The sequence below is a fragment of the Mytilus galloprovincialis genome, chromosome 5, assembly GCF_965363235.1.
Source record: "Mytilus galloprovincialis chromosome 5, xbMytGall1.hap1.1, whole genome shotgun sequence".
In the NCBI taxonomy this organism is placed as follows: domain Eukaryota; kingdom Metazoa; phylum Mollusca; class Bivalvia; order Mytilida; family Mytilidae; genus Mytilus; species Mytilus galloprovincialis.
This window is the reverse complement of record NC_134842.1, coordinates 48,537,132-48,544,259: the sequence shown is the minus strand read 5'-3', so window position 1 is coordinate 48,544,259 and position 7,128 is coordinate 48,537,132.

Sequence of the window (7,128 nt, the reverse complement as noted above, 5' to 3'; positions counted from 1 at the left end):
AATGCGCGAGGTTGAGTGTTTATTCGAGTCAAAACCCAGTGAAGGACCTGACATAATTAGTTTTATGAGTAAATTTGCAGTCCATTATAGTGTTATTGTGCTAAATCTTAATGTTCACCTCCTTCGTGAATTGATTTTATCTATATAACTTGTTTTGATCAATATTTCATTGCCTTATTGTTTACAGGTTCACAAACATTTTTTAGGTTTTATTTTTTTGACTCCAGCACATCTGGATAGGGTTATCAAAGAAAAGTATTTCGAAGTCATATATAGATCGTATTCAAAAAACACATGTCGTATGCATAGAAATTGTCATCGAAGAACACATCTTCAATACAGCAAAGAAATCCCGCACCCGGAGGCGTGCTTCAGTTGACCCCTTATCTAAACTGTGTACTAGTTCAGTGATAAAAGAATACTGTTGTCGAATGCATAGAAAATGTTATCACAAAAACCACAAATGAGGGATAAAAATTGATTTTATGGACCACATAATGAAAAAACCCATGTCGTATTCATAGAGGTTATCTTTAAGGAATACCGTTCATGTGCATAGAAACCGTTAATGAAGAACACCTTTTCTTTTGAAACAGTTACCCAATACCAACTAAAAGGGCAAAAAAGAGAGTTCAGTCCCCAACATTAAATAATAAATTTGGTAAAAAGTGAATAATTTTACTACATTTAGCAAGACTCAATGACTACCAAAGATAAAAGAGGAAAAACAGAATGAAAAACTTAAGCAATTGATATCGTTTTAACATTTTGCAAATTATAAGGTTATCTGGCAACGCATGACTTGAATAACTCATACAAGAATATAATGGCTCCAGATGTCTATCAATTTAATATTGAAGATTAAGTTTAAGTTTATTTCGTCGATTTTTTTGGCTTAAATGGCTTTTACTCGTTCAGTGCGAAGTGCTTGTCTCTAACAATTTAGTCTAGTCAAAATAGATGAAAAATGTAACCGACTTAAAAAAAAATTGCAACAGAATTAGTTTTGGTGTTTTTCAATTCAATTATCAAAACAGACAAAACGTCTAGTACCATTTTTTTTGATATTTTTCCTGTCTGTTTTGATTATTAATTAACGCTTTGTGAATCTCAAAATTCAACAAAAATCTGATGTTTCATTTTAAAAGTTCATGTTTTAAAATTAAAAAAAAAAACAAAATCTTTATTATTTCATTAAATAAAAACTGTATAAACTGTTGTAAACTTTTGGTTTGAAATGATTATTTTCCCCATAAAATATACTGCAAGTTTTTCCCAATTCTGTACTATATAACAAATCTTCCTATTTTTCACCCCAAAAATTCATGTTTCGACACAGATATCTTTGTAGACTCTTTGTATGATACCAAAAACCCTGTTAAAATTGAAAAATACTAAAAATGATTTTGTAGCATTTTGTTTTAAGGTTTTTTTTTTTATTATTATTATTTTTTTTTTTTAGGTCAAATGATATTTTAACTACACTTATTACGCCTTGGTCAAGTTACAATTCTCGCAGCCTCAGAAACGACAATGTATCCATGATCATAACATTTGTCACTATTGATATAATAACTAAATTATAATTGGTTATGTAATAAATTTTCTTATGTAATTGCAAAAATTCATAAAACGGAAAATTAAAAGTTTAAGAAGAAGATTTTTTAAACGATTTTGTCTGATTGTTTTGTCGTATTTGATGAAAAAATATATTGAAACATAAAAACAACAATTAAGAAAATATTCTTAATAAATTACTTATTGTTATATCCTTTATAGTATGTTTCCAACAGATATCAATTATGTCACATACTTAATTGATTTTGAGGTAAATGGTCCGATTTCTTATGATTTAATAGAATACTGCATGCAGTCATTAATTAGTTATGCAGCTTGTTGTACGTTTCAGATCAAAGTGCAATCTATCAAACGTTCTTATAATTCACCAGTGCCGTATCGGAAAACTATCATCTCATTTCAATTAGCATCTATTCTTTTATATATTTAATGTATTGAATATTACACGAGTCTATTTAGAAAACTTCACAAACAGATATAAAAATGAAATCCGCTCCATTTCGCTGTTATAGAAAAACTAAATATTTGTATAATTGTTTACATAGAAATAAATACATACGATTTTTTGGGCAGACAACCCATTGTATTATATATTTAGACCTTTTATTGGATTTTCATTTTTTTTTAAAATATGACAAGGTTGTTGTTTCGCTACCACATTGTCAATGTTTGCTTTTCTGTAATGCTTTTTAGACAAAAACAATATCTTAGGTATCTTAACAGGACATTTAGGGTTGTAGCATTTTATTTGGTTTTTTTTTACCTGAAGGAGTTCGTGATATATATGATAAAGTATATATAATACAAACAATTATAAGCAATCCCTATCTTAAATGTAAGAAAACATAAATTGAAATATTGGTCAATACGGTGATGTAGTATCGTTTGTTTTGAGAATTGACTAATCGTGTACAAGATAGATTTACCGTATATCGCCATCTTGGATATTACATTAGCAGTACACAATCGTTCTATTCCTGTAACTAAATCTGCAAAGTTTGAGACATAATTGCAGTGTATGTGTAACTGTTTATTTGTATGAAGAAAAGTAGGTGATGCATTGCATTATCTAAAATTTATTTATTTTTTTTAGACTTAATTTTTCAAATTAGCCTTTTAAGGGGAGATTACTCTTACAGTAAATTTATCATACTCGAAGATATTGAAATTTTTACTTGTATCAAGAATACAAGTTCGGTGACACCATTTTTTCTTCTTATTTCCTTAAAGCATATTATAAAACCTATCTTTTCATATTTAAAATTTCTATCTCATAGATTTCTTTTCAATCATAAAAATGAGCTTGTTCATGTACAATCTATGTACATTGAGGCAATTTCACACCACTTGTAGTTTGAAAACTAGCATGATGACCTTTACTTTTATCATATTTTTGAAGAAAAGGTACATTAAAATCGTCATTTTTACAAAGTTTATGAAAATTCTATCTGTGTTAATATATACCGATGAAAATGTCCATGTTTAGGAAATACGGAATTTAGAAAATATCCATGTAATCTCAATTTTTTTCCTTTGAAACACTCGTATTCTACTAAAGTTACAGTTGATTAAAGTATATGTCAGCAATGAGCAAAACAAATATCGCATATTAAGCTATTAGAGGCCCTGAATTGACAAAAGTAAAACAAATCAAACGAGAATAATAACAACCTGATTGGCATGTAGGACAAACAAAAAGTTTTACAATTCGCTATGGACCCCCTATTGATTTATAGAAAATTAGCAAAATCTAAAGGGGATTCGGCTGCACTCCGATAGGTTTTTCTAACCCTCTATGGATCTGTTAGGATCAGACATTGAGATATTAAATTAAAATCTTTGATAGACGACGCCTCTCATCATTTTCTCAAAAGATTACAATCATGTCGTGTTTTTATTTGTTTATTTAATTGGTAATAGTGTTCTTCAACTGTAACATCCATTTGATAGAATTTAGCTTATTAAAAGAGCGATTTATTCATAAGAAGCATAATTTTATAGTCATAATTCAGTCGTAGGATTTTGAACTGGTAAAATATTTCAGCAAAGATGATTTTATCGGTGATGGTTGTGGCTATATTGACTGCAGTTGGACTAGGTAAGGTTTATTTATAATTTTATATAACTTATATTATGAAATATGTTTATATATTCAAATGTCCATAAGCACTAGTAATATTTGTTTTTAAATTGTAAAGGGTTCCGACAAATCATATGTCTCGCCTGTGATTGCTGCTCTCGGAGTTAATGTAATGCTGCCTGCCAAACTGTTAGTCTGTTTATCAGAAAAATGAGGTGCTACTTCTAAATCATAAAAAAAATGCTTCTGTTCAAGTTTCATAACATATGGAGGATAAATATAGTAGTTCATATCTGAAAAAAATAAATTATAGACTGTTTGTAAATTTAAACAGCAAAATACTATCTGAATATATTTTAATAATGCAGTCTTTGTGTCAGTAGAATATTTAGAAATGAAAAAAAAAGATACTGTCTTTTGAACATAGAAAAAGCATATGAAATATGTTCATATATTCAAATGTCCATAAGCACTAGTAATATTTTTTTTTAAATTGTAAAGGGTTCCGCGAAATCATATTAACAGTTTGGCAGGCAGCATTACATTAACTCCGAGAGCAGCAATCACAGGCGAGACATATGATTTGGCGGAACTCTTTACAATTTAAAAAAAAATGTTACTAGTGCTTATGGACATTTGAATATATAAACATATTTCATATGCTTTTTCTATGTTCAAAAGACAGTATCTTTTTTTTCATCTCGCCTGTGATTGCTGCTCTCGGAGTAAATGTAATGCTGCCTGCCAAACTGTTAGTCTGTTTATCAGAAAAATGAGGTGCTACTTTTTACTTCTAAATCATAAAAAAAATGCTTCTGTTCAAGTTTGATAACATATGGAGGATAAATATAGTAGTTCATATCTGAAAAAAATAAATTGGGAACACAAGACGTTGATAGTTAAATGGGAAGAATCAGGAAGGATAACTCTAACAGCAGAAACTGGAGTTGTCATGAATTGGACGGACACCTCACCAATATATATACAAGCTGTAGGGATCATGACCGGATGGGGATCTGAAGGAATGTGGATTGTAGAGCACTCTTGTAAGTAATTAAAAAGAATTAGCTGGAATGGGATCAATGCAAGATATTCTTTTAGAATAATAATAGATATAATGAAGACGGTCACTGCTGAGTTTTTGATGCCCTGTACCAAGTCAGGAAAATTGCCATTGCTATATTATAGTTCGTTTCTCTGTGTGTTACGTTTCGATGTTGTGTCTCTGTTGTGTCGTAGTTCTCTTATATTTGATAGGTTTCCCTCAGTTTTAGTTTGCAACCCCGATTTTGATTTTTTCTCAATCGATTGATGAATTTTGAACAGCGGTATACTACTGTTGCCTTTATTTGAGACAAAACGGGCATCTGCCGTACACACTTTAAATCCTGATATCTACATGCATGATGAGTTTATTTGTGATAAAGTAAAAATAAACAAAATATGAAGGAATGCAAACAAATTGTCATTTCTATTCTTCATTGCGTTTAAGTCAAGTTATACTTGTATTTGTTGATACAATATGAAGTCTTAATATCAATTATGAAACATTATTGAACGTTAACTATATTAAGCCTCAATATTGCTGATGAAAAAATATTGAACCTTTTGCTATTTAATTGTGAAACACTCAAGCAAACATATCATACATACTAAATAAAAATAAAATGCAAGTTCAGAATTCTGATAGCAAATATATAACCCTTGGTATCTCTGGTTTTCCTTTTTGTCGATGAGAGAAGACGATAAGGAAAATTCAATAAAATATGACACTTTTTTAAATTTTTTGATTTATTATGAAAGTCTTATTGGAACTTTAAGAACGTTGTTCTCAATTAAATTTAAATAATGCTTTATCTTTTTTCAGCGTTATTCACGGGTTATTACTGCGGTTTAACAGGATCCTATGGTAATATGACATTACTCTTCACCAGAATCAAAAGCAGTGTAATTGAATGCGCATTAGAATGTGCATTAAGTGAGCCCTGCCTTGGTATTAACTTTCATCAAAATACCAAAGAATGTCAATTTGTTGCCGGTGGACAACTAGTCGTCAAGTCTGTTGCGCATGACTGGCAGTTTTATACAAAATGCTTAAGAGAAAAGACAATGTGTTTAGGGTGCATTGTGTGAGTGATGTTTATGCGACATGAATCATTTCTCGACTCTTCATTTGTAATTCCTTTTTCCACGTTTTATTATGTAACATAAAGTAAATTTCAAAATTGCAATCAACTGTAAAAATAACAATTTTACGTTGTTAACACTTGTATATCAGCTTTCCTGATATAAATATGTGTTTAAAATATTGAGGCCATTTCAAGGGAGAAAAGATCACTAATGGGAGACCATGTTTTAACACGTGTCAAGCGTTTTAAATTGAATTAAGTCTACTAATGTGCACGTACGTGTAGCGTTACCTAGTTTGGAGGAATGCAACAGTTATCATGGTTATAGAGTTTGTCAATAAATATGGAAAGTACAAACTATGTTTTTTGTTAAATTATAAAAAAATCGGGAAAAATTTTAGTGAACGAGTTGTACTGAAAAAAGTAAAATCACAAAAAAACTGAGCTCCGAGAAAAAATCAAAACGGAAAGTCTAATTAAATGGCAAAATCAAAAGCTCAAATACAACAAATGAATGGAAAACAACTGTCATATTCCTGACATTGTACAGGTATATTCTTACGTAGAAAATGTTGGATAAAACCTGGTTTTATAGATAGCTAAATCTGTCGATGGTATGACAGTAGCATCAAATTTCATTAGATTGACAACGATGTGTAAACAGAACAAACAGACATAATAGTTAAAATGCCAAAATAGGGGGTAGAGCAGTCAACATTGTATCATAATCTTAACAAACAATTATTTATGAAGAAGCACAAAAAGGCATTAGCAAAAATGAAAGACAATTATACAAACATTAAAATTAGCACAATAATGGGATCTTTAAGTACAGACCACGTCATATAAAGAAACACAAAAAAGGCATATAGACAAAGCACATAAACAAAAATGGAAATCCAGTAAAAAAAAACTTTTTAAAATTTATTTTATTACCGGCTTTGTCATCAGAAATCGATACAAAACATATTTTATTGGGGAAAAAAATGCGATTAGCTGGCTAAGTGCAAACTCTGTACTTAGACTTCTAATACTACTTTAACACGAAAAAGTGTTATACTGTGATCAAACTAAACTCCTTCTTGTAAACCATTTTTTTGTAGATTTAATTTATTTATTTTAATAACTTCGCAAACAAGTTAGATGTAATTTTATCCATTTAGCCAAGGTAGTGTGCATCCGATACGATTAGACATCCCCTAGAAGTAGAGCAAGATATATTAACCATGTCATTGTGTATAGTATTAGGAAGATATGGTGTGAGTGCCAATGAGACCACTCTCCATCCAAATAACAATTTATAAAAGTAAACCATTATAGGTCAATATACTTATTTATCTT